Consider the following 15,928-nt stretch of genomic DNA (forward strand, 5'->3'; position numbering starts at 1 on the left):
TGAGGCTGTGGCCTGATTGGTGGAGTTTGTTGTGATGCAGCAAGTCGGCAGTGCAGCCCACTAGATTGATTGCCTTTTCAGTCAGAATCGTTGTGTAATACTGAGCCAGAATAAGCTTACTAAGTGGAGATATATAGGAATTAATTTTCAGTAAAGCGGGGGATTACAATTCACTTTCAGTGTTACATTACTTGGTTGTGTATCACAGCAAAGCCCGTGGTGGAAAGTATGGAGGACTGTGAATGTCAAATTTATTTAACTCCCAATTAAAATACATACTTTACAATGGAATTTAGCAATCTATAAAAGACTAACTCAGCACGTTTTGTCTATTACATTAATTGATTAATTTTATTGGATAAAAAAGGAGAACAAGCAGAAAGCTAGTTTTCACAAACAAATTATGAAAATAATTGTGAAAAATTTCAATAAATAGAATTTTGATTTTTTTCCAGATATGAAGCAGATTAAAGCAATAAATGCTCACAGTACAGAAGATGGAAATAAATCATCCATCTATTTTCTTTGAATTATCCAATTCAGGGTCGCAGGGGGATGGACCCTATCTCAGCCTCAATAGGGGAAGTATCTGTCATAGGGCTAACACAGAGAGACAGGCAATCATTTCCACCTATGGGCAATTTAGAATCACCAATTAACCTAACCCCACTAACTGCATGTCTTTGGACTGTGGCAGGAAGCCGAGTACCTGGAGAGAACCCACACAGACACCAGAAGAACATGCAAACGCCACACAATATAGCTCAGGCTTCTTGAAGTGAGGCAAACCATTTTTGCTTTGAAAAATATTTTCATGATTAATCTATTTGCTAAAAAGATGCAATAAATTTTCTGATCAATTTACAGATAACTTATTGTAGCAACTTTTTTTCAGCCATCAATCACATAACAACAAACAAAGATGAGTTTGTAGTGAAACAGTCCCATTTTAGCAGAGGAAAAACCAGCGCAATTTTCCATTTGTATTTTAAAAAATGACTTAAAAATGACTTGACAAACTCAGAAACAAGATCAGTGCAACTTTAGTCTAATTTTTCATTCGCAACAAATTGCCATAGACTGAAGTTGCATTCACCAATAGCAACCAAGACGCCATCTTTTAATTGCTTATGTATTATTCTCAATACCAACTTATTGGCTGATTGTTTTCTTAATCTATTTCTAATACCAGAGAAAACCAAATGTTTTATATAAAATATATATAACAGGGCACGGTGGTTAGCACTGTTGCCGCACAGCAAGAAGGTCCTGAGTTCAATTCCATCATCAGGCCGGGGTCTTTCTGTGTGGAGTTTGCATGTTCTCCCCGTGTTTGCGTGGGTTCACTCCGGGTACTCCGGCTTCCTCCCACCGTCCAAAGACATGCAACTTGAGGGGATAGGTTAATTGGATAATCCAAATTGCCACTAAGTTTGAATGTGAGTGCGAATGGTTGTCTGTCCCTGTGTGTTGGCCCTGCGACAGACTGGCGAGCTGTCCAGGGTGTACCCCGCCTCTCGCCCTATGACAGCTGGGATAGGCTCCAGTGCCCCCCGCGACCCTGAAAAGGATAAGCGGAAGCGAATGGATGGATGGATATATATAACGGGAAAAACAGGGGAAAAAGATGTTGCTTCAAAAATAACCACATTTTCTAATATATAATTTCAACGACAGTGTCATTTTTCAGTCATTTTTATAAAGCTTTATAGGAATGGCTTTGCAAATCCCTTTTTCTTTTTCTTTTTGTGCATTTGACACATTCCGACAAATCCTTGATGATGGGATCTCTTTTAAAGACAACATCAGAGGTGATAAGGAGTCAATGTGTGAAGAAAATGTGTGTGCATCACGTTTTAATGGGAGCTCTGAGCAGCAGATTGGTTGCGCTGATGATTATGCCTTTGTTTGCAGGGCATCGTGACTGTCCTGCCTTTGGTGAGGTGCTTTGCTTGTGCTTCAGCCTCTGAGGTGCATTTTGAACAGCTTCAGAATGAGTCAACTGAGTGCTGTGAACACAGGTATTTCCTTTTGGTTGAGCAAAATGATACAATTTATACAGGTAATTCCACACTGCAAATAGCCTTCTGAGATATTCAAAAATCATCATCATCATATACCTTCTATGCACACAAAATTTGATGTGCATAGAAGGTATATTTTAATTTATACATACCCTTTATTTCTTACAGTTCTGTCACAAACAGTGACTCCTGTATACTGCTTTGAATTTCTTATTCTGTCCTTTGAGTTTTCTGTCTTCCATCTACCCATATATGCTTTCCTTTTATAACCTTTCCATTTTTTTGTACTTCCTCCAAATTTTAGACAGAGCTGAGTGGAAAAAATCAACATCTTTTGTGTGAACTGTGTCAGATTTTCTTCTTGAGAAAGCTTTATAATCCTTTCGATTGTTTTAACTGACAGCTCTCTTATTAGGGCCATTTTTCCTTTTAATGAGCCTGGTGCAATTTTGGATGTTTAGTTTTTGCAGAATTTGTTTTAGTAAAGCAGACTACACAGTGAAGCCGGGAAAATTGGCAAGCATAATGATTTGAGTAAGTTTGACATGGGCTAAATTTAGATTGGGAACGCAGGTCAAAGCATCCCCAAAACTGGAGCATTTTTGGGTGTTTTGGCTCTGCAGTGGTTAGTATTGTCGAGAGACAGACTTCCTGTATTGGGGTCATGGGCCACGCAATCAACAGTATCTATCAAAAATGGCTCAAGGAAGGAACAGTGGTGAACCATGGGTCATGTAGCCTCTTTCAGTAGTATAATGCCCCCTGCAACAAAGCAAAGGTGGTTCAGGAATGGTTTGAGGAGCATAACAACAAGTTTGAGGTGTTGACTCAGCCTAAATTTCAAAGATGTTAGTCCAATCAAACATCTGTGGGATGTGCTGGACAAACAAGTCGGATCCATGTAGGCCCCACCTCACATCTTACAAGGCTTAAAGGATCTACTGGTGACATCATGGTGCCAGATACCACAGCAAACCATCAGAGGTCTAGAGGAATCCATGCCTCGATGGGTCAGGGCTGTTTTGGCAGCAATAAGGGGGACCACAACACAGGTGGTCATAATGTTATTCCTGATTGGTATATTTAAGATTTGTTCATTTGCTACAAAGCTGAACTGAATAAACGTCCTGAATGACCTTGGTTAACATTGACTTTAGTCAATAGTCACCTTATTTGGCATATGGCTCAGCTGTAGAGCAGCTGCGAGAGTCCAGACAGTGCAGGCATCAGTAGAAAATCTACATGACATTAAATTCAAACTTAAGCAGCACCAAAGGAGCAGCTGGCGTTGAGGTTAGTTTAGGAATACGGAGTTCGTCATGCAAGGTCAAAGGTATGTGCCTTTTTTCACACTCTGCGCCACATTACTGTTTACATGAGATGAATTTCTACAATCGCGGATAGAGACAAAATACTGTTACTGTTAATCTGACTATCTTCAGGTTTTATGCTTACATTTACACACGCAGTTACTGTCCCTCCATTTAGAAATGCAGAGGCGTCACGGTGTAATTATTTTACGTGTAGTTATTTTTTTCCTGTGTAATAATATTCAACATTGCATTTTTCAAAAAAAATGCCTCTCTGTGCAAAATGGGTTCAAAAACATAAACAACTGTGGGATACTGTTTGTCTGTGATTTGGACAGGGGGAACAAATTGTGGCAGGATTATTTGTATCCCACAGTAACTTTACTGTATAAAGAGCTAACATCTCTAAAATGTCAGGAGTATTTAGTCAACTAAAAATCAAGAATGTGGGATACTGTTTGTCTGTGATTTGGAGAGCCCAGCGTGTGCTTCCGACGCAGGGAAAACCAATTCTGTCGGGGAGACCTACCGTGGCAGTTGTGCAGGTGAAGCCAAAGGGAAGATATGCTTCACCATATTTTCTAGTATTTGGCAATGCCTCATCCTCAGCTTTGCATTTGTGTGGGAGCCCCGTAGAAAACCTGTCCATTATGCTAGCAGTGTCTAAGCTTCTTCTTTCTTTCTTTTTTTTATTAATTCCCCCACCACCACCACGCAATGGCTCTGCCGCTCTAGCAACCATGTGCAGGTTAAAGAAGCTTAAACAGTGTGGTAACCCTACTTGCAACAGGATGTTGCCTAAGCTGGCATTGAGTAAGTTGATCTGCAGAGACCATGGCTGAGTTTAGCTTTTGGCCAGCCTGAATAAACATTTCCATCCACTAATGTTCCATTTTATGAACTATTTTGCACTTTTCCCATTGAGCTTCAAGTTAACACCAATTTATCTATGACTTTTCTCAGAGGGTTTCCGTTTAAAATACTCCACCTGCAGCTCGTAGTGATCTATAGGGGACTACGTAGCTGCTGCTTGGGCTTAAAGGACATTTCAAAGACTATAACTTACAAGAGGAAGGAGAAGAAAGACAACCTGAGACATTTCACTACAGGAGATCTCAAAAGCCAAGCCAACCCCTAAATTAATTTACAGTCAGTGGCAACTGAAAACAAGCTTCGAGGCTTGTACAGTCACACCAGCAGCAGGTTCACTGCTCTCAGCCTCGCATTTTATCTGTGAGCTGCAGGGATCCACATCCTCAGAATGAAATGACTTGTTGATGGGTGCTCCGCCCGCTGCACACACACTCTTTATCCGAGCATCAGCAGAGCAGACGCTAACAGAAACAACCCCTACTTACACACGCACAACCCAACATGAACATCTGCTGTCATTGTGACTGTTAATTTGTGATGTTGTCAAGCACATCTTTCCTCACCAGATACTCCTGCTACCCATCCTGCACTCATCAAAAAAGGTCTGTGTGGCTACTCACTGTCAGTTGCTGTGATGCAACTAACGGCATTTATGTGGACGTCACTTGAGCATGTGTATGGCTGCATTACCAGTAGACTGTTTGCATTTATATTTCACATTTATCTCGGCTGAGTCATTTTCAACACTATATCCTTTAAAGCATTACATAATTACAATTGTGAGGCACTTATTTATTTATATTTACATTACATTTTATCCATTTTTTCTTAGTGCTAGAAACAGCCTGCCAAAATGTGCACACCCTCTCATCCATAGGTTTTCAGTAGTGTAGTTCAGTGACTTGAAGCTGCTGGTAATGTGACAGACCCCACCTAGTAGGCAGTTCTCCGTCTCTCAAAGTGGCCACACCCTTAATATTCCATAACTTTAAGCCTTAATACAATTTAAAAATATAAGTTAGCATATATCTCTGTCTCTCTGTATTCTGGTAGCTGGGATAGGCTCCAGCCCCCTCACAATCCTGAAAAGGATAAGTGGAAGACAATGGATGGATGGAGTAAGTGTGCAGAAATTCCCTATACTGTACAGCCATCATGAAGGTGAAAAATTGATTTTAACATGAGAATCTAGAGAATCTATGAGGATTGATACACTGGAGTGACCTCAAGTAGCCATTCAAAGAACCCGCTACCTGAGGTGTCCATTTGTTTTTCCTTTTTAAAAATTTAAAAACAAAATTAAAGCTAAAAGCTATTTATTAGTGCAAATTACTTCTACAGCGTGCTTCCCCTCACCCCCCCTACCAGTCGAGGCAGTGTTTGTTGATCACTTTACTACTGTCAATATGTTAATCAGTTTCATAGAGAGACTCAGGGCGTCACAGATTGTTTACGGTTCCAATCATAAGAGTGAAAACAAAAGGACTTGGAAACACTAAAATAATGCTGCTTACACATGACGAGTCAGCATTAATAACAACACATAATGCAAAGGACATTATAGTGCAGAATGAGTACTTTGACTTTTCTGAATGGTTACGGTAAGTAGGGCTGGTGTTCTGTTCTTCCTTTTACTTAACAAAAATGATATTTTATCACTCTTCCTCCATCAGTTGATGGTTTGGTTTGCAGAACTACTACGGATAGAAGATGGTGTCACTGACCTGCAGTTCATCCCCAGTGGAGGCTTCAACCCTTCTTCCTGTGAATAAGAAACAGCTGAAATAAACCTCAGAGAGCAGGTGTGTGTTTCAAGGAGCCTACAATGCAGAAGCATTGCACAAGAAAGAGAGTGCTGTCAAAAATATCACATTACGGAGGAGAAGTGACTGTTTTTAAACCATTTCCTTCCTCAATCCAGTTTCAGAGCATTGAAAGTATTGAGTAATGCTTAGTTGCAAAAGCATTGCATATTACATTATTTAAAAAGTGATTTGGGTGTCTGCAATTAGTTGGAGGTTTATTTTCCTTGACGCCAAATGTATTCATCCATAGCTAATGTGGTCATCTGACACTGTCAAAATATCACAGCAGAGAAAAAAAAACAAGGCATGGGCAGCAAATGAGAGTGAATGCAGCCCTGACGTGATGGTTGGGTTGATGAAAGAGGAGAAGCTATTTTTAGATGAGGGTGTCAGAGGAGAGGGAGGAGGTGGGGGCATGGGGGAAATGGAGGTGATGCGGGTCCAGGGATCAAAGTGATGGCGCTGCTGTAGCTGGAGTTAGTTGTGGCATTTCTCAAATTGTTCTGCTTTCCTGCGCGTTCGTAAATGACGGCAATGCATCACCGCCTGAGGAGGGAGGGGAGCTAATCAGTGTTCTCAGCACTCATCTGAGCCTCTGCTTAGTTCGTGTCAGTCTTTGCAATGCTGTTTAGTGCACTTAAACAATGGCACAGAGCTGCAGCTACAAACAAAACAAACACAAGTTGAAAACTGCTAAATTTTTTCCTTTGGGCAGAATATTAATCACTGCCACAGACTGAATATAAAAAAATAACTTTAGATGCGGCCCCATGTTCAACTGTAGCGACTTCATGAAATGAAAGATCTCATAAAAAGTGTCATTTAACCAGCTGACAAACAGCTGAACTGTTAACATCCTTTTGGATACATACAGAGACATATACACTCATCAGCTACTTTGTTAGGAACCCGTGTTCAACTGCTTGTTACCACAAATATCTAATCATCACTAGAGTATACAGAGAACGATCTGAAAAAGACAAAATGACCAGTTAGCAACAGTTTTCTGAGTGAAAATACAATAGTGATGCTACAGGTCAGAGGAGAATGACTATAAAGTAACTGAAATAACCAGTTGTTATAATCGGGGTATGCAAAAGAGCATCTCTGAACCTACAACATAGTAAATCTTGAAGCAGATGAGCTACAGCAGAAGGCCACGCCTGTGCCAATCCCATCAGCTAAGAACAGAAAACTCGAGTTCACACAGAGTTGCCAACAGTGGACAACAGAAGCAGGGCCATAACCAGGGTTTAGAAAGTCGTTTCTTTTAATTGGTTACCTAAAATCTAAATCTTTATCGTTAGATATTGACACTTGGAGTTGATGTAAAATTGCATACATTTTTCTTTAGTCCTGAATGTTAAATGTGGCTCTCACTTATGGTTAAGAAGTTACCAAGGTTCAAAAAATGCTGACAAAAAAGGTGACCAAACCAACAAATTTCAGCCCACTGTGTTCAAAATCACAGAGTGATTTTTCATGGATTGACCCTACAGCAGGGGTGTTGAACTCCAGGCCTCGAGGGCCGGTGTCCTGCAGGTTTTAGATGTTTGACACCACTGCCCTACAGTACATTATTGACATACACTACCAGTCAAAGGTTTGGAAACACCTTCTCATTTAATGGTTTTTCTTTATTTTCATGACGATTTACATTGTAGATTCTCACTGAAGGCATCAAAACTATGAATGAACACATGTGAATTATGCGTGAAATAATTCAAAACATGCTTTGTATTTTACATTCTTCAAAATAGCCATCCTTTGCTTTTATTACTGTACTCTCTTGGCATTCTCTCCATGAGCTTCATGAGGTAGTCACCTGAAATTGTTTTAAGCAGCCTTTCAGTTCCCAGAGATGCTCAGCACTTGTTGGCCTTTTTGCCTTCACTCCGGTCCATCTCATCCCAAACCAGCTGGGTTTAGGTCATGTGACTATGGATGCTAGGCCATAGTGGCTGTAGCTCAGGAGGTAGAGCTGCTGATCGGAAGGTTGGTGGTTCAATCCCTGGCTCCCCCAGTTTCCATGCCAAATATCCTTGGGCAAGATACAAACCCCGACTTGCTCTCCAATGCATCCATCGGAGTATGAATGATAGTTAGAAAAGCGCTCACCGTATAGATAATAGTGCTTGTGTGTATGGGGTGAATGCAGTGTGTTGTATAGAGCGCTTTGACTACTCCAGGAGAGTAGAAAAGCGCCATATAAAAACCAGCCCATTTACCATGCCATCTGACGCAGCACTCCATCACTCTCATTCTTGGTCAAATAGCCCTTACTCAGCCTGGAGGTGTGTTTGGAGGTCATTGTCATGTTGAAAAATAAATGAGGGTCAACTAAATGCAAACCAGGATGCTGTGGTAGCCATGCTGAATCAGTGTGCCTTCAATTTTTTCATCATTGTCACCAGCAAAGCACCCCCGCACCATCACACCTCCTCCTCAATACTTCACAGTGGGAACCATGCATGTAGAGACCATACGTTCACCTTGTCTATGTTGCACAAAGACACAGCAGGTGGAACCAAAGCTCTCAAATTTGGACTCATCAGGCCAAACACAGCTTTCCACTGGTTTAATGTCCAGTCTTTGTGTTTCTTGGCCCAAACAAATCTCTTCTATTTGTTGCTTTTGCTTAGTAATGGTGTCTTAGCAGCTATTAGATCATAAAGACTCATTTGCGTTGTCTCCTCGGAACAGTTGATGTGACTGCTACTGGAAGTCTGTTTGGCATTTATCTGGGCTGCAATCTGAGATGATGTTAACTTGCAATTTCTGAGGCTTCAGTCTCCAGAGACTGAAGAAGTCACTTGGATGAGTGAACAAACGTTTCTCCCACTGAAAACACTATGTCCAAATGAACAGAATCAACCTTTTGGGATTTACTTACCTGGATGATTGAGCATGCATCAAGTTACACCACTGAATGAAAATAATGTTATTGGTTTTTCATGTCATTATTATTCTCTGCGTGGAATTTATTTAGAGTTAAAAAGACTGCAATAAATACAATAGATTAAAAAACGGTGGTATTTCCAAATGAAATGGAGCAAAGTAGCAGTATGAGGTAGTGTGCAGTTTGGTTTTCCCCTTGTTTCTAGTTATTCTATAAATATAACTTCTGCCTGCTCACATAAGCACAAATCTTCAAGTGTTACATTAGTGATTAACACGACACAACAGTATGAATAAAATACTACAGAAGCACTTGAAAGAAATGCTTAAAGGAGAAATTCACGCAGCATGGAAATCAGAGCACATACAATGCACACAGTTAGTACAAAACTACTAATATAAAGATAGAAAGTTAAAGCAAGTCTACAAATCAGCATTACTTTTCAGATGTAATAAAAAGAGACTAGGTGTCAAGGAGTCCCAGAGGCCAGTACGTGGGAGTGGACCAAATGCAGGCACAAACAGAACAGCGTTAAGGTTTTCAAAAGCTTTATTATAAACACAGAGATAAGCAATGACAAGACGTGAGTACGTGGTGGGGAATCTCGGACGTGGATGCACAGTAACAGAGGGAGAGTGTGGTTAGGACCTTGCTTTTCCTATATTCCTGAGAAGACGACGGGCAGCCTCCTGGCAGGCATTTGAGTTGTTTAACTTCCGAGGAGTTACGCAGTGGCTTGACGAGGTTACTGAAGGCACAAAGCGATCAAGTTAAGCACATAGCATAAACATGGAATGAGGCCTGGTTACCACCATGAGGTAGCTGACAAATTGGTGAAGAACAGATGACAGAGGACTGGAGCGCACCGGCTTGACTTGGGAAAAGTAGAACATAGGATCTATGCGTATGGATGAAGGGAGTTTAAGTTTAACTGCCATAGGACTGATGACAGACTCAATTTCATAGGGTCCAAAATAGCATGGGGCGAGCTTGTTGGAAAATTGCCTGAGGGGAATGTTCCTGGAGTAAAATTAGGCGCAGGTCTTCTTAGTCGATCCACGTAATGGTGCTTTCAAACAACGGCCTTTAGTAGCACCTCCCGAGTTGCAAGTGGTGTTGAACAGAAGTAACAGCGAGATCAACCTCATTCTGAAGGAACAGGGGTGGATGATAACCTAGAGAGGCTTCAAAAGTTGAGAGACCAGTTGTAGATGAGGTAAGTGAATTATGTGCATACTCTACCCAAGGAAGATGCAAAGAGCAGGTTACCGGGTTTAGTGTGGTGACACAGTGGAGGGCAAATTCAAATTCCTGGATGAGCATCTCAGTCTGGCTGTTGGATTGTGGGCGATATCCAGAGCTGAGGCTGACCTTGGCTCCAAGAACGGTGCAGAAGGTCTACCAGACCTGTGAAGTGAATTGAGGACTCCTGTCTGGGAGAATTTTTGTAAGGATACTGTGGAGACTCAAAATATGACCAACCAGGAGCCTGGTAGTTTCAGAGGCAGAAGGGAGTTTGTCCAGAGCAATAAAATGGGCTGACTTGAAAAACCTATTAAATATTGAAAGAATTACGGACTTCCTGGAAGAAGGCAGGCCGGTGACAGAATTGAATCGAATCTTGAGTGCCGTTCTTGCTTCATGCATAGATGGAGCAGGCGGCCACATAGTCTTTAACATCTCTTTCTGTTCCCCATCAAAAGTGGTGACACTTGATTAATGAAATAGTCCTACTTACACCTACTTACTTGGTGGTGTGAACCCAATGGATGACTGCTGAAAGGGCTGGAATGGGGACATAGCAGTGATTAGGTAGACTGGTACCTGGGTCAGGCTCATCCTGAAGAGCCTGGTGGATTGACGTCCCAGGAGATGAAGCCACCATGAAGGTGGCAGGGAGGATGGTGGCAGTCTCGGGTGGGTCATTGTTGGTGGCAAACTGGCGGGACAAGGCATCAGGCTTGACATTTCTGGAGCCTGGGCAATAGGAAGTAGAGAAATAGAGAAAATGCAATAAAAAAAAAAAAAGCTAATGGGCTGGGCTGTCATTGAGCCTCTTGGCGGTTCTTAGTTAAGTTAGGTTCTTGTGATCAGTCCAAATGGTAAATGGCTGTTCGGCTGCTTCTAATAGGTGACACCATTCCTCAATGGCTAATTTTACTGCAAACAGCTCTCAGTTGCCCACATCATAATTTCGCTTGGCTAGAGTGAGGCGACGTGAGAAGAATGCTGTAGCTTGGCTTGTGGCCCTTGTTTCAATTCAATGAAGGCTGCTTCAACTTCAGGAGACCAGAAATGGTGAGTGAGTGAGTGAGTGAGTGGTGCAGCTACCTAGCTGTAATTCCGAATGAAGTGACGGTATAAGTTAGCGAAAGTGGGCCATTCATTCACTGCTTGAATCTTTGCTGGGTCGGTCTTCACCCGTCTCCTGCCAGAATATAACCAGAAAAGGTTACTGAAGGAAAGTGGAACTCACATTTTTCTACCTTGAAATATAACCAATTTTCCAGGAGGGGTGTCCCTCAATACATCATTAACTAGTGTCTGAAAAACCACAGGGGGCATTAGTGAGACAACATAACCAGATATTCGAAATGACTTAGGTGTGCTGCGTTGAATGCAGTCTTCCATTTATCCCCTCCCGGATGTGCATCAGGACAGTGGGAGAGTGTAGGGAGAGCAGTAACTAGTGAGAAGTTGATTTGCGGCTTACTTGCAGATAGAGAGTGAAAGGCTCTGGAGGGGGTAGCCGGGTGATCACAGACATCACTAAAAAAGAAAAGAAAATAGAAGTGCAAGGTTGCTGTTAAGATTTGAAAGCCTACAGATTAAGGGAAGAGGATGGTATACCTCGGTACAGGGCCATTAGCATTTGACCCACCTCCAAGCTTTAGAGGCTGACTAATATGTTGAAGTTGGGGTGACACGGAGCAGCAGTAGCAGGTAGGACAGAGATCACACCTACACTATATTGCCAATCCAAATCATTGTATTCAGGTGTTCCAATCACTTCCATGAGCTATGACTATTTCATTAATCATGGAAGTAAATTCCAGCGTGGATATTGTGATAGGAAGTCCAGTCATGAAATTTCCTCACTCCTACATATTCCACAGTCTGCTAGAGGTATAATAACAAATTGAAGTCGGCAGACACTGAAGCACATAGTGCGCAGGGGCCACCAATTTCCTGCAGTCAGCCGCTACAGACCTCCAGACTTCATGTGGGCTTCAAATTAGCTCTCTGGATTGATGAATCCTGCCTCTCCATCAGGCAGTCTGTTAATGTTTCAGCATACCAACACATTTTGGACGATGTCATACTCCCAACTTGAAATTTTCTCCAGACATTTATGCATTCATTGTATAAAACATGGACGTAGCCACCAGGACCAGACTCAACATTTGTCTTTTAGCCACCATCAAGTTGTTTTTTGTTTTTCAAACCAGAAGTGTCTACATATGGATAAAAAATTGCTGTGCTAGCAAGCTTGGTTGGGAAACTGCATGGATAGGCTGTACAGATGCAACTCAGAGACAGACATATCAGCAGATTAGGGCTAGGTAACAGACCACTAAAATAATCAATCACCAAAACTGAAGCACAAACTTCTACCACAAGCAAGCCTTAATGTTAGTCATATAATCCATTACACAGCTCCAGAATGCAAAACCATTTACAGTAAAGGTGTCCAATTCAGTGATGCACAGTTGCTCTAGCAGACTTTGGGACTATTTACAGTCAGCAATAAATGCCCTAACTATGTTTTAAAGCAAATTCACCCCACTCTGAGTTTTTATGAAGGAGTAAACTACCCATAAAGCATTTGTACCAGACTGTAAACATGTGTTTTAATACTGTAAAGTTGGACATTTGTGTAATGGGAGTCTATGGCAATCAACTCCCTTTTCGAGTCAGCCTCTAGTGGCTGCTAGAGGAACTGCAGTTCTTGCCAGTTGTGCCTTCTTTTGTATCCACAATCATGGAACCCACAGGATCACCCTAAAGGCACCAAGGCACCTTGGATAGGGAATTATTTTTCTTGGTGTTTAGTTGGTCTAACAACCTCATCCAAGTAGTAACAGGCATTTATTACAACAGGAGGATTTAAGGAGATAAAAGGCCAAAGGAAAATAAGACAGAACAGTAAAAAATACATTTCAATCTATATAACAAAACAGCTGTAATTTGTAAATGGACTGATTCTTATATAGCGCTTTTCTACTCTCCTGGAGTACTCAAAGCACTCTACACAATACGCCACACTCATCCATACAAATACACACCCTATGCTTCGTCAGTGCATTGGAGAGCAAGTGGGGGGTTAGCATTTTGCCCAAGGCATGCAGACTGGGGGAGCCAGGAATTAAACAACCAACCTTCCGATCAGTAGATGGCCTGCTCTACCACCTGAGCTACAGCCACCCTGTACACATTCTGTCTTGCAATCCTTATTTATGCCAAATGCAAAACAGAATGTTCATTGTATGCTTTGAGAAAACTGATTCACAGAGACTACTCTTAACTAAGTAGCAGAGTGTATCGAAAATCTATTGATTTTTCTGTGTCTCATTCGTACCCCTGAACCTGTGTGAATATTTAACGAGGACATAACGCCTCACTAGATCTGAACAAAGCTGGGGGGACTGTTAATTAGTCTGAGTGCTTTCAATTCCCAGAACAATCCCCCCTCTCTAGCCCGCCAACTTGGTCTCAGATGTGTTCAGGGAACCATCAATTCACTGTAAACCCTAACAATGTCAGGCTACTTTGAATATTTCCTATATGTGTGTTTGTGTCAGCTGTGTAATAATAGGGTTGTTTTTTTTTTTTATGTCAGTGGAAATACTAACACCAGGATACAGAAATAGTTCTGAGTAAAAGTCCTCACATTTCACCAGCATGACTTTAGTAAACTAAAAAAACTAAAATCAAAACTAAAATGGCTTCTGTAATGGTACATGTTTATTTGTTAATAAAGTAGCAACTGGTTCTATATTATTTTATGTCCAATTTATTCATTGGTTTCTGTCCCTCAGCTTGTCTCTATTGCTGTTTGGCAAAACACTTTACTGTGTTCCTGGTAATAAAAATCAAATGCATTTGGATTGTTCCTTTATGTTTGTGCTTTTATGGTTCTGCAAGGCAAAGAAACTGATAAATCCATGCCAGACAACATAGTTAGTTACAAAACAGCCAGGGATATTGGCAACTGTGTGCTCGTATAATCCCTGGGCTTGAGTGTGTGTGCACAAAAATGGAAGCAAGTGATGGTAGATTCATCACTGTGTGATTGCAGTGCTGAAAAAAAACTGAGACAGATTTTTCAGTCAAAAACATAAAGGATGTTGCATGTGAATGCATGTAAAGCAAAACAGTGCAGTGTGCAGTGTTCATTATGACAGGCCGAGGTGATGGGAGGGGAGGGGAGTGACGGTGGAGGCAGACAAAAAGGGCTTAATACAGGTGTTGTTCATTCACATCCAGCATCTCACGCTCTGGCAGTCTCCCACCTCAAAGCCCTGACTGCAAAGCCATGATCAGTGGGCTGGAATCCCTCTGTTTACGCTGCTAAAAATAGATTTCACACACTGTGATGACGTGGCATCTCGTGACAAGACCCCCATCCAGCCTCCCCCTTCTTCCAAGACTCCCCAGCCACTCTCTTCCCTCCTTACTGGTATGCAACTGTCACTCTGGCTACATGACACTTCACATTAAATCTTTGTAGACATCGGACAGGGAGGGAATGTGGCATATCCTTTAAAAGAAATGAAAAATTAAAACAGAGGAGGAGAAAATGACAAGAAAAAAAGGAAGTGATAATGTGAATATCTAGAGATGACATAAAGAAAAAGAGAAGGAAGAGTGAATAGATGGACGACAACACAGGGAGAGAGAGGGAGGAGGAGAAGGAGCAAGTGGCAATCAATAATATGACTCATTCTTTCTGCAGTGGCTACTTCCTAACAGCATTCATTAAAGCAAACCTAATCATTTTGGCTAGATAATCAAATCCTGTGAGGCTCCATCTTCTTTCACTCCCTGCCACACACACACTAACAAACACACTCAAATCATTCAAAATGAACCTAAAATGGGAGGAAATAGGACGAGCACATCCATAACCAGTATGCATCTGGCACTGGATCTGCTGATAGGAGTGATAACAAGCAGATGGGTTATTTGTTTGTGGTTTTTTTGTCCATGGCAGCAGCATAATAGTTTGAAACTTTTTTGGAAATCCAAAAACGTTTCGAACCATTAAGCTGCTGCCATGGACAAAAAAACATTCTCTGGCCTCCATTAATCTATCCATTTTTCTCCATTTTCACAGGTGTAATGTAAAGGTGTATATGTGAGTGAGAGAGGGACAGCCAAAGAGAGATATATCATAATTCACTGATTAGCAAGAAAATAGACAAAAATGCCCAATTATGCAACAGCGAGAAATACACAGAAAGCAATTAAAGTAGGTAACAAAAGATGTTAAAGAGACACGTAGAGATACAATAACTAAGGAAAACACTGCAAAGAAATCAGAGCTTCCAAAAAGCCTCATGGAGGCAAAAAGAGACACAACATACACACAGAGATAATATATATATATTATATATATATACACACAGACCAAAAACAAATACAAAGAGGTAAAAGCTATGAGAAGTAAAGGGTGTGCAAAGAAACGACAAACTGTTGCAGAGATTAAACACCTACAAGAACGCATAAAACAAAGCCCAAAAAACACAAAACCATCAAATCAATCACGGATTTAATAAGAGAAGAAGAAGAAGACAAAAACCTGCAAAACAACGACAAGAAGACAGAGAAAAACAGAGGGAAATGACCACAACAACGCACTAAACAACGATGATATGCAAAGCACCTACACAAAATGACCAAAAAGAGATGCAATCGAGAAAAAGGATAGTCACAAAGACGCACGAAATGACTGCAGACGGAAGGAGATCAACCCACAACACAACAGCAGCCATGGGGCAGCTCTTACAACGTTTT

The sequence above is a fragment of the Mchenga conophoros genome, linkage group LG7 (genome assembly GCF_057382185.1).
Source record: "Mchenga conophoros isolate Kocher_MC1m ecotype Shallow Benthic linkage group LG7, M_conophoros_male_GT1.1, whole genome shotgun sequence".
Classification (NCBI taxonomy): Eukaryota; Metazoa; Chordata; class Actinopteri; order Cichliformes; family Cichlidae; genus Mchenga; species Mchenga conophoros.